The 22,946-nt window shown below is 37.0% G+C and overlaps 1 non-coding gene across 1 annotated transcript; it reads left to right on the top strand.

Moving 5' to 3' along the window:
• The first annotated feature begins 21,659 nt into the window (after positions 1 to 21,659).
• LOC125369660 lies at positions 21,660 to 21,765 on the top strand. Its single transcript, XR_007215337.1, has one exon. It is a non-coding gene; the product is annotated as a small nucleolar RNA R71 (small nucleolar RNA).
• The last annotated feature ends 1,181 nt before the right edge of the window (positions 21,766 to 22,946 follow it).

The raw sequence follows: 22,946 nt of genomic DNA, 5'->3' as shown, positions 1-22,946 counted from the left end.
CCATATTTCTCCACACCCTACCTTAACCCCATTACAACTTGGCTCAAGACCCTTTGATCATGTTTATTGACTATTTCAACAGTAGTGGAGATCAGATCTATAAGCAAGCTTATGGTAAGCACCTTTTTCTATACTTTTGCATTGAGACCTTGGCGACATTCTTTCACCTATATACACGTGTGTTTTGAGTGACATCTTGTAAGGCATGGTTCTCAAATTTTCAGTTTGGATGGTTTATCATTTTAATTTTAGTAGCTTTATTAACTTTTTTCTCTCTATCAAGGATTTAGTGATTTGGGGATTTTGAGGAAATTCATCACGGAGTTTTGAGATTTGTTTTGAGCTAACCTCCTGCAAAGTATTTGATTGAGTTATTTGGTACCTGTTTGAGGAGTGAGTTGTTGATTGCTTGAGGACAAGCAGACGCTTAAGTGTGGGGTAGTTTGATGTAGATGATTCTATGCATATTTATTGACTGTTTATCAGTTGTTTATTCGTGTATTTGAGTCATATTTATTTCTGTTTGATCGCACTTTGGTATGTTTCTGAGTTTTTCAGGTATTCGGACTTCTTGATGGGAAATTGATTGATTTTCAGGCAGAAACCATGCTATATGGATGATTTATGCATATTAGATGTTTATCGGAGTCGATTCATTGATTGGCGCACAATTCGAGGCTTTTGCACGGGCAATTGCACGGCCATGCACATTTGCACGGGCCGTTGCACGGGCCATGGCACGGGCTAGGGCACTTCTGCCTATAAGTCGGCGTAAGCAAAATGAGACAGGGTTCCGCTTATGATTTCTAGACTTCTCTACGCCTGCGACCCCTCACTTCTACACCTCTGTTCTTGACATTTTGGGAGACCAACGTCAGTTCAAAGGATTGATTTCGGAGATTCAAGCAAAGATTGAAGTTTCTAGACGATTGATCAAGACATCTGAGATCCATACTTGAGGTTGGTTTCAGAGTCGGTGCTTGCGACATTTCCACTCCAATTTGAGAGAAGAGGGGTTACATGTTCCATTTCCTTTTCTATTGTTTATTTCCTTTTATATTTGTTTCTTTTATTATGAGTAACTAGGGCTGCAGAACCCATTAGGGTTCACCTTTGTTAATGGATTGTGTTTAATTATTAGATTTTTATTTACCATTCTTGTAATCTTCTTGCTGTTTAGTAATAAATTTTGATTCAGTTAATTTGAGATGTTGAATTAATTGTCTTTTGGGTTGTTTCTTGACATTGAGGAATGCTTGTTACAACTGGAAATTGAACGATAAGAATTGGTAGTTAACACTTAGAGATAAGGTTAATTTACTCGCCGAATTAAGAATTAACAACTTTTAATAGTTCTAAATCACGCTTAACGCTAATCTGTAATAATCTGATAGGAAGAGATTTCATTAGGCTAGTGCAGGTTTAGGAACTAGGTGAGCTCGAGAGAGGAGTTGAGTTCGATTCAAGATTTAGGCACGGGTAGCAAGATTGGTAATTTATAAAATCAACCTTAGAATTCCATCACTTAGGTCCCGTTCGGGTTTGCTTCTTTGTTACGGTTGTCTTTCGATTGTCAGTTGTTGTTTGTTCCTTTATTTGCATTCATTGTCATTAGTTAAGTAATTTAGACTTCTCACACCTTATTTCAAATTAGATAACATAGCGAACAGTAGTAACTTTAGGTTCACCCGATCTCTAAGGATACGACCTTGATACTCACTAGTGCTAGGCCGCATCAGTAGCCCATCACTTAGCTTGATGATCAAGCAAGACGAGGCGCAAATCCACACATGTAATGGAGAAATCATGTTGCTTTTTTACTAAAGTGTAATACAAGCAGCAATGCGAGCATTATGATGTGTTTAAGTCAATCGAATACTTGAGGGTAGTGAGCATATAATTTGAGTTTTGTACCTTGTAGAATCAAGATATAGGTTATTTCAAGAACTTTATGAATTTACCAAGACTCATTCTAACGAACATAGACTTATTACTCACGTCCTTCCTTTCTTTTGTGTTCTTTGTCGACCCTTGTGTTTAAGTCAATTCGATTTGATCCTTTCGCTTAGCCGTATGGAAGCGAATAAAGAAGTTATGATTTCTTTCCTTATCAGATATAAAATCCCAACTATGCTCTCATTTTGTTTGTTTCTTTTGTTCCACTTTATCTAATATCTGTCTAGTTTGAAGATTTGATTTAATTTGGCGAGCATAAGTACGAGCATTGATTGAGAGTTCATGGAAGCGGCAATCATAGGCACCAATACAATGCTTGGGCAAATGCAAAGAGAGAAATTAGTTGATCGAGTACTGGTATCATTCTCAGAATGAGCGGACGAGTCTTTTGGAGGAAAGAGGGCATACCGAGAATCGAGGCATATGCCTAAATATTCCAATTCAGGATTTGTACCATTTGGATCTGATAGGCTTTTTATGTAGCTACAATCTAAGACAGTGAACCTATCGATGCAGATTAGCACAAACGGTGAGTATCAAGGTCATATTCTCGGGAAAGGGTGATCCTAGACCTATTGTAGCGTCTTATGTCATCTAACCTAAACAAATCAATGAAGTGTTATGCTATGATTAAATATGAAGAAACACTTAATTAAATGTCAAATAATTTGAAAGGATTTAGGAAAACTGTTGAAGGAGAAAGCAAACCCTAGAGGACCTAAGTTAATTGGATTTTAGTGAAGATAGAGATTAAATTGATTATCAATTGCAATTACCCGTGGACGAAGTCTTAACTGAATTCGATCTCCCTCTATAGATAAATGAATTCCTAAACCTAATAACCTAAAGTTGGAATCTCTTCCTAACGATCGATTATTCGATTAGCATTAAGGTTTAACATGCCTCTATTTAGCTTTATTAATTCTTAATCCGGCTAGTCAATTACCCTTATCTCTAAGTGATTATTAACCAGTTCTTGCTATTCAAATTCCCAATTATGAAACGAATTTCTCAATTGCATAAAGCAATCTAAATACCACAATTCACAATGTCTCATGAATAAAGTGATTTCTCATTAATAATGAAAGCAAGAAGAATCAAGAATTGACAATCAAAATCTCATAACATTCAAATCAATCCAACAACATAGGAACCCCAATTGGGTTTGACAATTTAGCTACTCATACTAATAAGCGTCAAAAAATAAAGAATAGATTCAGAAAAGTAAATTAAAGGCATGTACACCCATCTTCTTTAAGTTGGATGAGAAACCCTAAATTTCCAATTCAAAATAGCAAGCCCTAATTTGCCTCTTGAATGCTCCCAAATCTTGCCTTGATCTTCAATTTGAAGTTAAAACAAGTGTAATCCTTCCTTCAATTGATGAAATGATCTTCCAAGGTCGAGAATTGAGGTCTGGAAACAGATGGTTTAAGCTTGTATAATGGAAATCAAGTCAGAAAATCGAACCCTAATTCAGCAAATCATTTTTGCCTATATAGTCCCATCAAGACGCATCAGGTAAAGCTCGTGGCCGACAAGACGCAAGTGAGTCCAGCTGTCCTTGACCTATGCATTCAGCGTCTGTTAACCTCTTCTAGGCCGTGCCCTAGCCGATGCTGAGCCACCACGAGCTGTGGTGGAGGCCGTGGTGGCTACAGAAACCGTGCCAAAATGGCACTCTTGGAGGGCAGCTACTTGACAATTCAGCACGGTCGGAGTCCAGGCCATGCTGAACCTCAGAATGCTAGTCCTTGCTCAATTTGATGGATTCAAGTCCGTAATTGCACGTATTTCCCTCGATTATTGATAATGTCCTTCGATAATGACCTAAAACCTGAAAGGAACTAAAAGACAGGTGATTCTAGCATAAAACGAGATAATTATGCACAAGAATGTAAACAATTGGGCATGTAAATATGATTAATATGATGCATATCAAATCACCCCACACTTAAGCTTTTACTTATCCTCAAGCAATCAATAACTCAATACATGCACAAGCAACAATCACCCCTCAGAATCCATGCTAAAGTTCACAACTCAACCTTATTCAACATATAAAGAATGAAACTCAAGTAACTAATAAGTTACACACCTTTAAGAAAGAACTATAATAATATCATCTCGAAACATAACTTACATAACAAACCAACATTAAAGACTAAGAACCATTGCCTCACAGGAATCTCTTAAATCACTCACAGTGTTTACAAGTAAATAAGAAAATTCCCTTAATGCAGCTGCACAAAACCTGTTTACCATAAGCTTGCTCATAAATCTCATCTTTTCTACCGCGAATAATTGAATACCAAAATCAAAGGGTCTTTTCATAGGTTGTAATAAGGCTGAGGTAAAGGTACGAATATTTGGATAGAAGTGTAAAGTATACTGAAAAATTATGCACTTAATTGAACTGAATGCTTTAGGAACTGAGTGCTAAATAATAAAAGCATTCACTAAGCCTTATTTGAAGTAAAGGATGCTCACAAGAGTTAAATTCAGAAGAGCTAAAAGCTAAGAAGTAATAATTTTTTTCTTTCTTTCTTTTTCTCTATATATCTCCTTTTTTTTATATGTATACTATGTATATATATATATTACAACAGCTTATATAGGGGCTGTTGTGGTTAGTGACATAAACAATAAGAATAAATATCCAATTTGGATTGAAGGGAGCATCAAAGAATGATTGAAAAGATTAAGTGAATTAAAAACAATATTAGGCACTATGATCCTATAAATGAAGAAAGATAACACATAATTACTCAGTATATAGGGTGAAAGGAAAGAAAAATGTAAAGAATGGTGTATACATAATGATTAGGTGTAAATTATGAAGAAAAGGTTACGGCTCAAACTGGCCGACTAATGGAAATAGAGGGTAGGCTTTTGGCCAGATGTGGTGAAATCCTAAGTTGCTCAAATCATCTAATGGTATTAAAAAATTTATGTAATCGCAACAAGCATTATAGAGCAAGTTCTAGAAACGAAAGTAAGTACAGCGCACAGTCGAACAAGAAAAGTCATGAGCATAATGTGCAATGGTTGCTCAATTTTTAGTTCAAAAACTCACATTTGAAGTGGCTAAAATTTGCAATTGGTTCCCAGACTTATCAATTGAATCATCACATAACTTGAATACGAGATTGACATAATTAAAGTTCAGAGTCAAAGGTTGTAAATTCGCAAGGAACTCATGTAACACCGGTTTAACCCGGCCAAATTGACATACTGAATACAGTGAAATTGCTTTCAAGAACAGAAGATAAGGAGGGACAATCAAGTACTAGTGTGTGAATTAAGTCATTAATTACGAAAGAATAAACTAAACTTGAATGTCATGAAAACCCTAGGTTCTAACATCCTAAGAATAGTCCATTATCATTGCTTGTAAACAATTAAGGGATACCCACCCCACACTTGAGTATAACACTGTCTAGTGTCAGAAAAATTAAAACTGGGTATAGCACATAACTAGCACATCATAATCCTTGAAGATCATACTTAGTATTCATTTCAAAATGGCAAAGCATAGTTGTCACAACCAAATTTATTTATTTATTTTTATTAATAATTAATATTCATTAGCATGTCATTAAATATGTCATTTGCATCATGATTATGTATGACCTATTTTATTATATTATGTGGTAGATAAATAAATTATTTAGTTACATATTGATTTAATTGAAAAGTAATGATTTTGGACTAAATTGGAAAGTCAGAAAGAAAGAGGATTAAATTGTAAAATTGCCTATTTTTACACCAATTTACCACCTCTTTCATTTCTTCATTTCTACACATGCATTTCCTATTTCCTCTTCTTCTTTGTCTCTCTCATTCTTCTCCTTTTCTTCTTCAAACCTTGATTTCCTAACCAAACTCTACAAACTTTTAGTAAGTGAGAATCTAATTCTTCTTTTAAGTTTGAAATATTTGGGCTTTCATAATCAAGGGAAACAAAGGTGAGTGATTTTAATTTCTTGGTTTTGCTGTAAATTAGGATTAATGATATGAAATTGTTTATGATTATGTGTTTTGGAATTGTTTAATCAAGAGTGAACATGCTATTACTTGTGATCTTGAAGCTGAAATTTCTGGGCAGAATTTTTCACCTCTGATTTCGTGACTTTAGAAGCTTAATCTCGAAAATTTCCAAACATGAAAGTTGTAGGTATATGTTTCAGGAATATCTCTGTAAAATGGTTTTGCAGATCGTTGAGTGAGTATGAACTTATAAGGTTTGATTTGCTGCTGCTCTGTTTGTGGTTCAGCAGGTGACCTAGTTTTTGTGCTAACATTTTGAGGCATTTAGAGGCTGAACCAAGTAGAGAGTTACACATGAAAGTTGTTCATTGATATATCTAGTATATGTCTGCAAAATTTCATAATTTTTGGTTGAGTATAACGTGATATATGTTGAACTTAATATGGCCTGCTCGAAACTGTTTTAAGCAGAAATCGGACTTAGGATTCAGAAATTTGTTGCTAATTGTGTGTTTCACAACTTGAGCTAGAGAAGTCCAAATTGAGTAAAATTAGTGTCTATAGGAAACTTTTTTCTATTCTGTTTAGATGGAAATTGGAGCAGCTGTATAGAAAATGCCATAACTATTTCTATACCAATGATTTTGAAGTGATTCTTTTTGCTATGATTTCTATAAAAATGGAAGTGTAATTCTGGAAAAGATGAGATTTTTATTTATTGTACATAAGTTTTGGTGTAATTTCTAAGTCAGTACCTACAAGCTGCCTTCATCAACAAATATGTTGATTTGTTATCATTCATCTCATGCATCATATCAATATCTAAAATATATGTTATTTTGTTGAAATATGATGTTTATTGATAGTAAAGATATGTATATTTATGCCTTGTGATTGAATTGTATTTGTATTGAATATGTGAATAGGTTCATCCAAAGACAAGGAAGTGGTAAGAGAAAAAGAATAGAATTACTTTATTATCCTATAAATTTTGGTAAGTATTTAATAGACTAAACTTTGTGTATATTGAGTAGGAACTGCTGTTTGATTACTTTATAATTTCTTGGTTGACTGAGTTGATATTGATTATGTTTTTTGCTTGTTGTAAAGTGAATTGATTGTGATGTGTTGTGAAGTGAATTGATTGTGATTAAGGATTGATGACTCTTGAATGGATATTGTGTGATCGAGAAAGCTGAGACGGGTGGATAGCTACCCGAGTATGTGAGATGGCAAGACTGAGCCGGGTGGATAGTCTTGTCAAGTGGTTACTGAAATTTGAAAATGTGAGGAAATGTGAGGATGAGTCATCTGATCCTAATTTCATAGAAATAATGTGGAATTGAATTATTTGACTTGGTTGAGTTTGAGATTATTTGCATTATGTGAGATGAAATTATTTGTTTATGAGAATAATTGAAATGGTTGATTTTGTGATTGTTAGTTAAGTGTTGGTATGCTTTTCTGTATTGATAAAGACTTGATAATTCTAGCCTAATATACTATAGTTTAGTAAATTAAATGCTTATTGAGTCGCTAGCTCATTCCTTAGCAATTTTTTTTAGGTTAGTGCAGTTGTAGATAGCCTTAGCTGTGCATTGCTCTCTTTGCATCAGTGAATATTATCAGGTGGGCCAGAGGAGTTATCTCAAGCATTGGGGCATTGTGGATACTTGTGTGAATTAAAATAATTTATAAATATTCCTTATATATATTAAGTATGTCATGCCACTTAAATTGTATGAATGTATATTGTAACTAAGTAGTAAATTATGTTTATAAAGTTAATTATATATATATTGCTATACAATTGGATGTTTGAGTTTGGGTGCTACAATAGTGTTCTACTAAAATAGATTAATATGAAAGGAAAAATGAAAAGAAATAACATAAAATTAAACATGCAAAAAGACAAGAAAATAAAATAAAATAAAATAAAGGAAGGAAAATATAAAGAAAAAGGAAAAAGAAAAATAGCACAAGATTTTGTTTCACTGCTGGTAGTCTGCTTACGGCGTATCCTCACTGGTTGGATTTGCTCAAAGATGACGAGTATGGAAAGTTGCTTAAGGAGGGGGCGGTGGTGGCACAGGGTCCGTGAAGCATCCTGCCATATCAAACTCCATATCATCGATGAACCGCTGATTTTGTGCTCTAGTGTCCATCATCTTTTTAATCTGCTTCACTATTAAGTCTGTCTGGGTGGCCTGCCTCTCCAACCCTGTCATAAGCTGCTGGAGCATATTGTTCAAACCGCGAAACTGTGCCCTAATCTCCTATTGAAACTGGCCAAACTCCTTTCTTTACTGCGCAAACTCAATATAGTGTTGCTGCTATACATCGCAGACTCGATTTAGTCGGTCAGCCAAAGCACTTGATGTCCCTGTAGAATAAGAGGATGAGGCTCCAGATGTAGGCATAAACACTCTAGCTGGGTTAGGAATCCTAACATCCGGAATCCCAGCCGTCAGATCTTGGGCTCCTCTAGCCGTTGCCTCTCTAGCCTCCCTGACTATTGTGTTCACAAGCCTGTATTCTATACCATGTGGATGTCGAGTAGCTGTGATCATCTGCATGTTGATCATCTGTCTGATTCCTAGTGGTGTCATGTCACCAATATGTGAAAGCTCTAACAGACAGTCGTCTACACATCTAGTCTCTTGGCTAACCTAGTTATATACGGGCCAAAATAGCAATGTATCTTCTTCTGGGCGTCTACTATAAATGAAAGGATTTGTCGAGCCAACAAATATCCTAAGTCAAGCTTCTTCCGATATTGCATAGCCTAGAGGATGAAGACATCAGTCTGTGTTACCGCTCTAAATCTATCTCCCCTGCCTGTAATCATGTAAGCTAATAATGTATGGAGATAGCGAAGATGATCCGGAAGGATAGACACCTTAGACCTGCTGGGGTAGTACGATTCCGGCGTAAGTACCATTGTGTCCCATATGGTATCGTACGATATTGGGTTGATGTAGAGACTTCCCTGATACTCCTCCCCCGAGATCTCCTACTCAGTCCATAATCCCAAGTGCATGCCGAATTGTAGGACTGACATTGAGAAGGTGCTGAGGAATTCAATCGTAAGCTTACGGTAGGTTGGCATAATGATGTCGAAGAATCGCGCATATGGCAAAGTTTCAAATAGACTGCGCACATCCTAAGCCAATCCCACTCTTTCCAAGGATACAAAGTCGATGCAATGACCCGCCATCACTTGCTTCCAAATCATGACTTAGAATCAACTTTCATTATCTGCATTAGGGAATGTCCATAATGGATGACAACCAGGTGCAGGTGGATTTGCAAATTTGGTGCTCTTCGCCCTGACTAGTTGCTGCGGTGGAGGCCGGTGTCAGCCGGTGAAGTGGAGGAAGATGTTCCTTCGCCACACGAGCGCTTGCCGGTAGTGGCGCATTTCGGTTGCTTTCTGAGTGATTGATCGCGATCCCTCATATTACCTAATGCAATGAATCATTAGTATTGTACAAGAAATCAATTTAATCAGAAATTGTATCGAAAATTAAACAGCATAATGGCTATAATTCGACTAACAGAAAACTTTAGACTTAACAAAAGGCTAAAGCCTTAATATCTTGCATAAACTAATTAACAAATCAATTCCAGCCTACTTTATCATGCACCAACTAAAGCAAATTTATGCTAACAATTGTTCCTAATAAATTACCATATATAAACTTTATTGCTGCCAAACCCCACACTTATCATTTCATAATCGAATTCATAATAAACATAGCAACTAATATAAATTAAATCTAGTTGAGGTCATATGGAAACAGTGTAACAAAGTAAAACTAGCAAAACATACTAGCATCTCCTAAATAAAATAAATGCATAAAAGAAAAAACCAAATTAAAACAAATAAAAGCAAAAAGCGAAGAGACTTACTTGAAATTGCTGAGAAAGGTAAGAAAAATCAGAGAAATGGAAGAAAACAGCACCTTGGAGCTTAGAAAGGGGGAGGTAGGAAAATTTTGAAAACTCCCCTTTTTATAGTCACGAGGGTCAGCACGGGCGAGGGCAAGGCCGTGCTGATCACTTGGCCCGTGTTGAACCCTAAAGCTTCATTATGGCACTAATTATCAAGGGTGGGGGCACAACCGTGCTGGTCAGCACGGCTTGGTGTTGCTGCCCGTGGTGCCTTCAAAAGCCATGGTGAACGATTGAATTCCTAAATTCCATATGTGTTTCCTCATCATGGGCTTGACTCCGACCGTGCTGATGAGCACGGCCTAGTGTTGCAGCTCGTGATGGCCACGAAAACCATGGTGAAAGGGTGGATTTCGGGCTTCCTTTGCCATCTCGAGTCGCCAAACTCCCTACCTACATTTGACACATATACGCACACATTTAGGCCATAAATCAAGTAAATATATCAAACGGGGAAGTTTGTCTTCACCAATTACCAAAATTCTGACTTAAATTAGTCAAACCCTAGATTCATACAACTATGTTTAATTATTAAGTGTTCTAACTACCATCAAGCATGCAAACGATTGAAAAAATAAAAATGTTAATAAATGCATAAAATTAAAATTTTGGGGTGCCTCCCAAAATCATTTTTTCCTATATAGTCCCTTCAGCACGCCCGTCGTCAAGCCTGTGCTGATCAACACGGGCGGAGTCCAGGCTGTGATGGACCTATGCATTCAGCGTCTGTTGACCTCTTCCAAGCCGTGCCCTAGCCGGTGCTGAGCCACCACGGGCCATGGTGGAGGCCATGTTGGCTATGGAAACTGTGCCAAAATGGCACTCTTGGAGGGCAGCTACTTGACAATTCAGCACGGCCGAAGTCCAGGCTGTGCTCAACCTTGGAATGCTAGTTCTTGCTCAATTTGATGGATTCTGGTTTGTAATTGTGCGTATTTCTCTCGATTACTGATAATGTCCTTCGATAATGACCTGAAACGTGAAAGGAACCAAAAGACAGGTGATTCTAGCATAAAACGAGATAATTATGCACAAGAATGTAAACAATTGGGCATGTAAATATGTATAATATGATGCCTATCAGGATCTCCATCATTCCATGTTCCTCTAGGCATGCAACCAAATCCTTGAGGCTAGTGAGCATATTATTTTAGTTTTCTACCTTATGAGAAATCAAGTTATAGGTTCTTTCAAGAACTTTGCGGACTCGTGAAGATCCACACTAGCAAACCTAGACTTTTCACTCATGCCCTTCCTTTCTTTAGTGTGCTTTGTCTACCTTTGCATTTAAATCAATTCGATTTGATCCTTACACTTAGACATGGAAGAGAATAAAGAACTTGCAATTTTTTCCTTGTCGGATCTGAAATCCAAACTATATTGTCATTTATTTGTCTCTTTTGTTCGCCTCTTTCTAATCTATGTCTTTTATGATGGTTTGGTTTTATTTGGCAAGCATAAACAGGAGTGTTGAGATAAAGCACATGGTAGCGACAGTCATAGGCACCAATCCAATGCTTGGACAAATGTAAAGAAAGAAAATTAGTTGATTGAGTATTGATATCATTCTTCGAATGATCGTGGACAAATCTGTTAGAATAGAGAGGGAACAGCGTGAATCGAGGCACGTCTAAATATTCTGATTCAGGGTTTGCACCATTAGGATATCCGTCATTCCATGTTTCTCTAGGCACGAGGACTCCTTGATGATATAAGGATTGGTGTAAGAGATCAGCAGAGTGCAATTGACAAGCTTGACCAGTGACATTGAGGCTTAGCTTAATGTCCATGATGCATATAATGAATTAATTTAGGTCAGAGTGCTGTCAGGTTGACCTATGCAAATTTTAAATTATTTTCGTTAAGCCGACTCACAGAATTTTGGACACGAGAGTTATTGACCACTCAACCACTATCTGGTTCTTGATTTGACTTTAGTTTATTCATCTTTCTATATTTATTTATTCATATTTAGCTTCAAGTTTCTTCTTCTAATGGAATGAGGGCTTTCACACTATAAAAATTGCATGCAATGGAATCATTGAGGCTTATGAGCTTATGAGCTTCATATGCAACTACAACTAAGGCGGTGAATCTATCGATGTAGCCTAGCACAATGGCAAGTATTAAAATATCGTATCCCTCGGGAAAGTGAAATCCTAGAGTTACTACATTTTTTTTATCTAACCTAAAATTAATGATGGATGGTTTATAAATTTACTAATGACTAAAAGCTAAGTTTTAAATGGAATGCGAAAATAAATGAGTTAATAGACCAATTAAGAAAAGAAAGCAAGCTCAAAGGGTTGGTAATCAAACAAAAGATAACAGATTGTTGAGTCCGATGAGGCTACCCATGGACGGATTCTTAACTGAATCCGGTTTCCCTCTCGAGACAACCGAATTCCTAAACATAAGAACCTAAAGTTGGAATCTCTTCCTAACAATTGATTATTAAGCTAGCCTTAAGCTTTAATCTGCCTCTATTAAGCTTTGTTAATTCTTAATCCGGTAAGTTAATTAACCTTATCTTTAAGTGAAAATTAACCTGATCTTGCCATTAAATTTCCAAAATCAATTAGAATTTCTCAACTACAAAAAGGATTCTATGAATAGCAATCAACACATTCAATGTAAAGAAAACTGGATTTAATTATTAATTGCAAAAAAAATACAAGAAAGGAAGCTCAACCAATCTCAACAATTCAGTATAAAGCCAATATAGCAAGGAACCCCAATGGGTTCAACCAATCTAGCTACACATGTTCATGTCTAAAGCAAATATGAATTCAATTACAATGAAAGAATAAAGAAATCGAAACATATACACCCTTTTCCTAGAATTGGATGAACAGCTCAAAGCCTTGATCTACACTGCAGTTGATCTCCAGTATTGCTTTATGATTTGCTCTAAAACCCCTCTACCTTCAATCCAAAACCCAGATCACGAATCTGATGTTCTAAGATGGAATCAGTTTCTTGGAAGCCCCCTAAATGCCTGATAACACGTCTAGCAAAATTACAATGAAAGATCAAAAGTCAAAATCGCTGATCCGGAACTCTCTTTTCTCTTTTTAGTTCGTTCCTTTTATTCATTGTGCAAATACGGGTGTGTTCTAATCCTGTCCCTCAATACGGGCCGTGTTGGATTCCAATTGACAGAATGAACTGAATCAAGTAGGGCCGTGTTCTTGCCCGTGTTAACTAACACAGGTCGTGCTCTAGGGCGTGGTACCCTTGGAAAACGTGTTGCTTCAAAGTGCTTCAGCTACACGGCCTGAAAGCTTTCCACGGGCTCCAACACGGGCCTTGTTGACTTCCCAAAAGTCAACCTAGGGTCAAAAGCTTCTGATTTCGTCCGTTTTCGCCTGAAATTGATCTAAAATTGCTAAAGCATTAATGATGGACCTATAAAATCTCCTGAAACACGAAAGGACACAAAACACGGGTGATCTTGGAATAAAAATACAATAAATACTAAGAAAATGTGAGGTAATATGTCAGCAAATATGTGTAAAACTTTGCATATCAAATCACCCCATACTTAAGCTTTTGCTTGTCCTCAAGCAATTAACAATTCAACCTCACAAAACCGCAGTCAGCAAATCCTCAAAGTTCATGCCCCTAAGCCACAACAAATAGCATTCAACACATCTTAAAAGAAACTTAATCATAAGTCAAGCTACAAATCATTAGCAGAGAATGAAGATAATATCAATACATGAATAAAAAACAACAACTCAATAACAGACATTAAAAACCAATTCCTTACAAGGATCACTCAAGTCACTCAAAGTGTGTATAAGGTGAGAAACAAATTCCTCAAAGCAAATGCAAAAAACTCGCTTACCATAAGCTCGCTCATAAGTCCTATCTCCGCTACTGCAAACAATTGAATACCAAAATCAAAGGGTCTTTACCAGGGTTGTAATGGGACTAAGGTAAAGGTATGGAGATTTAGGAAAGAGGTGTGAAAATGCTAGAAATTCTTGTAATAAACAAACATGTATGCTCAAAGGATTAAATGCACAAAAATTCAAAACCATATTCACTAAAATCCTTAATTTGTAGAATAATGCTCGAAAATACTCTAAATCCAATACAGAGATATAGAAATAAAGAATTTTGTTGTTTTTTTTTTTAACTAGCAGCTTATAAGGGAACTGCTGCATACAATTGAATAAAGTAAAGAAAAAATACAGTTTGGATTGAAGGGAGCATTTAAAATGTCAAAAGGACTTAGTGAATCTACCAACATAGCAAATGATATTTTAATCCCAAATAAGAGAAAGTAAATCATAAAAATTCCAGCATAAAGATAAAAGAAAGATAAAATGAAAGGCTAAGATGTAAAGTGTAAAATGGTGTAAAATGAAGAAAATGGTAAAAGCTCAACCATGACTAACTAATGGAAACACAAAGGGTAGGGTTTTGGTCAAGTGTGGTGAATTCTAAGTTGGCCAAATCATCTCATGGTATTCACAAATTCATGTAACCTCGACAAGCATTACAAAACAAGTTCTAGAAGCAAAACCAAGTACAATGCATACTCAAACAAGAAATATAAAGAGCATATGTATAGTGAATGCTCAACTGACTCAAAATCTCACATTTGAAGTATGGCATTAGTTGCAATTGGTTCTCAACATCATAAATTGAGTCATTACTTAAGAAACATATATATATGACATAATCAACATTCTAAGTTAAAATTCGACAACTCAAGAAATAATGAAGTAACACCGATCTATCCTGGCAGAGTTAATATGTTAAACACCATTAATTGTTTTCCAAGGATAATAAACAACAAAGAAAAGTAATTAAACTTCTATAAATCAAATTGTCAATTAGCTCAAAAATAGCATACTTAAGTTTATAAAGACATAGTATCCTAACATCCTAACAATATATCATTAGCAATAACAATTTCAGAGACATCTAAAAATCATAGGAAAGAGAAAAGAACATACGGTTTACCAACACCCACCCCACACTTGAAGAACACACTATCCTTAGTGTAAAACGAAGTGGGTACCCCGCATGGGATGTGCAGATAAGAGAAGCAGAAATAATAAAATCCAAGTACATAACATGATATGGACATGGCCAAGCTTAAAGATGGACTTGATGGAGAGGACAACAAGAAAACCAAAGATAAAGCTAAGGATCCATTGAGCATGCTACAAGGCCCAATTACAAGGTCAAGGTCCAAGAAGCTACAAGAAGCCTTAATTGGCTATATGCAAGATTGGGCTAGTCAAGGAAGCCCAATCGGTCATGCTAGGATAGGCCCAAGTAAAGACACATCTGAATGGGCTTTATTTAATGTTTTGCAAGTCCAAATACATGAAGACTAATGTGAGCTAATATTTGGGCTGAAATCTCTTCTTTAAGTACAGAACAATGTTATTGCCTATTTTTCTTATGTGGCAGCTAGGGTTAATAGTTTTACTAGGGTTTATTATGTTAGGTGGCTATAAAAACGCCCCTTAAGTTGTGTTTTAAAAATTCAAATTTTGATAAAATTATAGTAGTTGTTTCCTTTGCATATTTGCTTGAATTCTTGAATTCTTGTTGAATGCATAAACCACTTATCAAGGAATTGATCTATCCTTGTGGCGTGTTAAGGGTTAGGGTTTAAAGAACTTAGTTTTCTTTAGGTTCTGATCTTGATCAACCATACCTTGCAATCTGATTTAAGCGGTTCTTGGGTTTGAAACTTAATTTGTTCTTGGGTTTCTAAGATAGTAATTCACGGGTTCATAATCATTAGGGTTCGTGGTTCTAATCCTTGGAGGTTCTTAACATTTGGTATCAGAGCTTTGGCTCTTAAATCAGGTTATTTATCCCTTTTCTTTAAGTTATTGTTTGTTTTCCTTGAGTTCTTGAAGTATTCTTGGTATTCTTGAGATCTACATTGTTTAGTTCTTGATTCTTGTAGTTTTTGATTCTGATTAAAAAAAAAAAAAAAAAAAACGAAACAAGAAAAGAAAAATATCAGATCCGAATTAGCAAAAAAAAAAAAGGAATAGGTCTGATTGGTTTGATTGTCTTTGTTAGTGGAAATAACGTATTTGGTGTTGAAATCATTATTCTTGGGGTGATTACATAGATATTAGGGTTGTTAAAAGGTTTAGGGAGATTTTCACAATCCTACATAAATAAGGATTTGGTGGCTGTTTGGGAAGATTCAAAGGGACATTAAATTCCAATTACCTGAGCCCTATACATACCATCTTATTTGAATTGATTCAGCTCTAAATTCGTTTTTGTCCTTCATTTATTCTCCTCTTTGTGTGTCTTTTGAGTTTGGGCAGATTTGACACATTTAAAGCATAAAGAGGTAAACTTCTTTCTTGATCAACCTTCTTTGTGATTTTTGCTTCCTAAATCTGTTCCCTGCATCTTTCTTGTTTCTTACATCTAGATTGTTTCTTCATATGTCATTTGCATCCATTTGAAGTTTTCGCTTGTTTGCAGTCCTAATTTTATTGAAAGCGTGACTAATTGTTTAATTTTCTTGACTTTTGCGTTTTTGCCTCAACTAAGCTTTTTAGATCATAATTCTTGGTGCATTACAAGCATAGTGAAATAACTTGATGTGTGGTTATTGATTCACATAAGAATCCTTGAAAACAAGGCCGAGTGGTGTGAGTTTTCAGCCTTGTGTGATCATTCTTGATTGTGCGAAACACGAGTGACCATCCCCATTAATTGAGAGTAAACACGTGAGGGAGTGTTGGTGAGGTCCTTAATTTCCTTCGATTTATTTTTTTTTTCTTTATTGCATACTAACTCTTATTGCAGCATGTCAAGTGGTTCTAGTGGAGGTAATAATGTGCCAACTAAGGCATACCCACAGGCACAAATGCATGAAAATGAGAGGGTGCAACGAAGCATAAGAAATATGAATGAGCAAATGGAGAGGTTGCAACTTGACATGGCAGCCCAACGAAGGGAAATGGCAACCAATCAACAAGCCATTATGGACCAAATTAATGCACTTGCCCGAGGTCTGGGAAATAGGCTTGATGAAGGGGGGAATGTGCAAGGTAATCATGGGCAGCCAATTGGGGTGAATGAGGATGACTTTGATGAGGGTTTTGAGGAGTATGATAATGCGGCCTATGGTGGGGTTGGTAGAGGCTGGGTAGAGGAGCTAGGAGATACCAAAATCTTGGTAGAGGTAGAGGACACTTTGGTGGTGAGTTTGGTGGTTATGGGAACTATGATGATGTTGATAGGAACTTAGGTAGTATCAAACTTAGTATTCCTACCTTCTTGGGAAAAACTGATCCGGAGGCATATTTGGAGTGGGAAAAGCGAGTTGACCTTATCTTTGATTGCCATAACTTTCGGGGAGGAGAAAAAGGTGAAATTGGTGGTTACCCAATTTAGTGACTATGCTATAGTTTGGTGGGATCAGTTGGTGGTTAGTAGGAGGAGGAACATGGAAGAGCCTATTGGTAGTTGGATTGCACTCAAAACTATCATGAGAAGGCATTTTGTACCCAGACATTACCATAGGGAGTTATATCAAAGACTCCAATCTTTGAGGCAAGGTACAAGGAGTGTTGAGGATTTTTATAAGGAGATGGAAATGCTCATGACTAGGGCTGATTTGGATGAGGATAGAGAAGCTACCATGGCACGATTCATTGGTGGGCTTAATAAGGAGATTGCTGATAGGGAAGAGTTGCAACATTATGTGGAGCTTGAGGAGTTAGTTCACCTTGCAATTAAGGTGGAAAAGCAACTAAAACCTAGAGGGACAGCAAGGTTTGAATATAAGGGCACTTCGAGTGGGAGGCCACATTGGTCTAATTCTTGGAAAGGAGGTAAGAAAGGTGATGATAAGGTTATTCCCAATGACAACAAAGGGAAAAGCATTTCAGGCAACAAAGACACATCTAAACCAGAAATTAACAAAGAAAAGAATAGAGACATCAAGTGTTTCAAATGCTTGGGGCGTGGCCATATTGCTTCACAATGTCCAAACAAGCGGGCAATGCTGGCTAGAGACCATGGGGAGATTGAAACAGCAAGTGAAGAGAGTGATAATGATGATGAGATACCACAATTGGAAGACGGCAGCGATGATTGCATTGAGGGTCCTATGGGAGGTGAGCTCTTGGTGGCTAGGCGCACACTAAGTGTTCAAATAAAGGAAGATGATACCTTGGAGCGTGAAAGAGACAACATTTTCCACACAAGATGCCATGTACAAGGTAAGACTTGTCTTGTTATTATTGAGCGGTGGTAGTTGTACAAATGTTGCTAGCACTTTAATGGTTGAAAAATTGGGTTTAAATCTAATTCGCATCCTAGACCTTATAAATTGTTATGGTTAAATAATTGTGGTGAGATCAACGTGAATAAGCAAGTTGTTGTACCTTTCACAATTGGTAGATATTCGGATGAGGCTATGTGATGTAGTGTCAATGCATCTCGGCCATATCTTGTTAGGTAGGACATGGGAATTTGATACGAGGGCCTTCCATGATGGCTTTCTAAATAGGTACTCATTTGTGAAGGATGGGAGAAAAGTTACTTTGACACCTCTTTCTCCTAAGGAAGTGTATGATGACCAATGTAAGTTGGAAAGAGAGAGGCGTGAGGCTGAAAATAACAAAAGGAACATGAAAACCCAAAGGGTGAGATTCAAACCCTAAAAGAGAAAACAAAGGCAAAGGGTAGTTTTTGGCTAGGGAAAGTGAAGTTAGGCATGCATTTCATTCAAGTCGGATGTTATTTGTTGTTACTTATAAAGATGTATATTTGAACACTACCGAACTTGATCTTTCCTTGCCGAGTGTGTTTGCTAATCTTTTGCGAGGAATTTGCTGATGTCTTTCCGAGGAAATGCCAAGTGGATTACCTCCTCAAAGAGGGATAGAACATCAAATAGACTTCATACCCGGGGCTTCCATACCAAATAGACCAGCCTATAGAAGTAATCCAGGAGGAGACAAAGGAGCTTCAAAGGCAAGTGGAAGAACTGATGTCAAAGGGGTATGTGCGTGAGAGCTTAAGTCCTTGTGCGGTTCCAAGATTTTAGTTCCAAAGAAGGATGGCACATGGAGAATGTGTGTGGACTACCGTGCAATCAATAAAATAACTAGTGAAAGTATCGTCATCCCATTCCTAGGTTAGATGATATGCTTGATGAGTTGCATGGTGCATGTTTGTTTACTAAGATTGATTTGCGTTCAGTTATTATCAAATTTGCATGAAAATCGGTGATGAGTGGAAAACGGCTTTTAAGACTAAATATGGTCTATATGAGTGGTTAGTTATGCCGTTTGGGCTTACAAATGCACCTAGTACTTTTATGAGGTTGATGAACCATGTCTTGCGTGAGTGTCTTGGTAAATTTGTGGTTGTGTATTTTGATGATATCTTAGTTTATTCCATGTCCATATCATAACATGTATGAAAAATAAAGTAAATAAATGCAGAAAATAAAAGAAGATCTAGGGAAGACTGCCATGATCACTCGCCGAGGCTGGGGGAGTGAAAATTTTATGCATCCTCGGTAAGAGCTGCAATTGAAAGATATAGAAATAACATAAATTAAAAATAAAAATAAAATAAAATATAAAAACCAAAACTAGGAAAATGTTCTAAAACTAAAGAATCAAGTATCAAAAACACAAAAAAAGCTAGGGTGCCCTCCTAAAAGCGCTTCATTTGTCTTAAGTCATTTAGTTGGACTCGGTGACCATTCTCTACATGTGCAGGTTTGACGTATGTCAGCAATTCTCCATGCAACTGCTTTTTAGTACTTTCTTAGAGAGGGCAATGTCATTTGCCTCACCTCGGGTGTCAAGTTTGCTGCTAGAGTGACAGGCAATCTGTTATCCTCATCCATATATGCATAGTCCAGATGCTGTGGAAACTCTTTCAAATCGAGAACTGGTGGCTCCTCAAGTGATGGCCTCAACTTCTGCACACCTATACTGTCTATCACAATAAAGTCATCAGTATTGTTGCTTGGCTCATTTGCTAAAAGAAACTCAAGCTCCTCTAAAACTTCCTCATTTGACAGCTCATGCTCATTTCCCCTTAGCAAAGTAACTTGTAAAGGGTCTTAAACTAATACTTCCTGCAACTGTCTCTCAATAGCATCGCCAAATACAATAATAGCATACACAACATTATCATGATCTCAAGACTATCTTATCGAATTATTCAAGTCAGAGGTGACAGTCGCATCTCCTACCCTAATTTTTAACTTTCAATCACAAAAATCTATGATTGCCCTAGACGTTGCAAGAAAATGTCTACTTAGAATCAAGGGTACACTATCCTCACCGTCCATGTCTAAGATCATAAAATCAATAGGGAAATAAAAATTTATTTACTTTTACAAGCACATTCTCTACAATACGCCTAGGATACTTAATAGACCTATCAGCTAACTGTATACTCATCCTAGTGGGTTTAGTCTCTCCCAGCCCTAACTTTGAAACAGGCTGTATGACATTACATTATTACTAGCCCTTAAATCAGCTAAAGCATCATCAATAGATGAGTTACCTATAACATAAGGAATAGTAAAATTCCCAAAATAATGTCACTTTTTCGGTAACTTGTTCTGGAAAATGGTCGAATATTCCTTGTTTAGTGTCACGCACGCCAAGTCCTCAAACTTCCTTTTATTGCTAAGAATCTCCTTTAAGAACTTCGCATACCTAGGCATCTGTGAAATAGCTTCAACAAAAGGTATATGTATATGTAGTTGTTTAAATATATCCAGAAATTTACCAAAGTGCTGCTCGACTTGTGCCTGCTTCAACCTGGCAGGGTATAGAATTTTGGGCTGGTATTCCCTCACTTGAAACTCCTTTGCCTCTTCCTTTTCTAGTTCCTTCACCTTGGTAGCTTCAACTTCCCTGCTTGAATCTACCTGTGCATCAACATCATTATTAGAAAAAGAGGAAGAACTAGGAATATACTTACCTGACTGCAATGTGATTACGTTCACATGCTCTCTCGAGTTGGACTCTGTAGTGCTAGGCAAAGTCCCTGGCTGTCTCTCAGCCAACATCCTAGAAATCTAGCCTATTTAAGTCTCCAAGTTCTATATGGAGACCTGTTGATTTCTAAAAGCTACATCCCTTTGCTGAAACCTGTTCTCTAATGGACACAAACTTCATCATTAACTCCTCTAAATTGGGCTTCTTCTCCTGGTTCTAAAGTAGTTGAGAGTGAACAGTCTACAGTTGGGGTTACTGCTAGTGCAACCACTGAAATCCTGGTGGACCCTGGGTATTGTTATTTCGCCACCCGAAATTGGGATGGTTTCTCCACCCTAGGTTGTATGTGTTGATATACGGGTTATTCTGCTGCCTGGGCGCATTTCCCATATAATCAACTTGTTCATGGTCAGCAGAAAAAGAAGATGAAGCAAACGTGCCTCCCGCATTACAGTTTGCACTGTAGTGCGGGCCACCACAAGACTCGTAGCCAAGCTATGCTGCTTGGACTGGCATCTAGAGCTGGTTGATCTTCTTGGCTAAAAGCTCCACCTGAGCTGCCAAGGCTGATGTAGAATCTACCTAGTTCACCACTCCTTGCCATCCTGCCTACTCCTAGAAGACTGTCACTGATATGTGTTCATGGCCATCTCCTCAATTAAATTTTGGGCCTACTCTGGCATCTTACTGTTGATGGCCCCACCTGTAGCTGCATCTACCATATACCTTGTGGATGAGTTCAAGCCATTATAAAAAGTCTGCACCTGCATCCATACTGGTGAACTATGGTGTGGGCAACATCTTAGTAAGTCCTTATACCTATTCCACACATCATACATGCTCTCTTAATCAAACTGTACAAAAGAAGAAATATCATTACGCGTCTTTGCAGTCTTACCAGGAGGAACTCAGCCAAAAAACTCCAGGTGCTGATGGTGTTGGCTGATAGGGACTGTAGCCATCTCTTTGCTGTATCCCTTAAGGATAATAGGAACAGCCTAAGCAGAATGGCATCATCGCTAGTCCCATTATTTTGAAGGTATCACAAATCTCTAAGAAATTCACAATGTGGGCATTAGGATCTTCACTAGGCAAACCCTCAAACTATACACTCTTTACACCATCTGAATGACATTTGGCTTAATTTTGAAATTGTTTGCTGCAACAGGTGGCCTTAATATTCTAGTGCATCCCCTCCAAGGAAGGTCTAGCAAACTCGTACATCGTCCTGTTCGCTTCAGCGACATTGTTGTTGTCGTCTCCCATGTCTACTGGTGTATGGACATAAATCTCAATCTACTTCTCTTCCTCCACGTCTAATCGCTTCCTCGACTGCCTGAGGTATCGCTTTAGTTCGGGCAGAGGGTCTACTTGTGCAGGATTAGAACTCCTGGTCATAAACTACCTGAAATGAACAAGGCAGCAACAAACCAAGCAAATAAATTAATGGATAAATGAATAAAAATAAATGTCAAAAAAATAGAAAAGAAAAATGGCTAAAGTAACAAATAGCAAATTTCACTCTAGTTTTCAAATAAAGATTCCTCAACAATAGCGCCAAAAACTTGATGCACTACATATGCAACTACAACTAAGGCAGTGAACCTATCGATGTAGCCTAGCACAACGACAAGTATTAAAATATTTCATTCTTTATTATCTAGCCTAAAATTAATGACGGATGGTTTATAGATTTACTAATGACTAAAACCTAAGTTCTAAATGGAATGAGAAAATGAATGAGTTAATAGACCAATTAAGACTAGAAAGCAAACCTAAAGGGAACTTAGACTAGTTGTCAATCAATCAAAAGGTAACAAATTGTTGAGTCTGATTATGCTACCCATGGATGAACTCTTAACTGAATTCAGTTTCCCTCTTGAGACAACCAAATTCCTAAACCTAAGAACCTAAAGTTGGAATCTCTTCCTAACTATTGATTATTAAGTTAGCCTTAAGCTTTAATCCGGCAAATTAATTAATCTTATCTCTAAGTGAAAATTAACCTGATCTTGCGATTAAATTTCCAAACTCAATTAGAATTTCTTAATTGCTAAAAGAATTCTA

This window comes from Ricinus communis, chromosome 3, assembly GCF_019578655.1.
Source record: "Ricinus communis isolate WT05 ecotype wild-type chromosome 3, ASM1957865v1, whole genome shotgun sequence".
NCBI classification, from domain to species: domain Eukaryota; kingdom Viridiplantae; phylum Streptophyta; class Magnoliopsida; order Malpighiales; family Euphorbiaceae; genus Ricinus; species Ricinus communis.
Note: the sequence above shows the minus strand (reverse complement) of the source record. Positions and strands in the feature narration are given on the sequence as shown.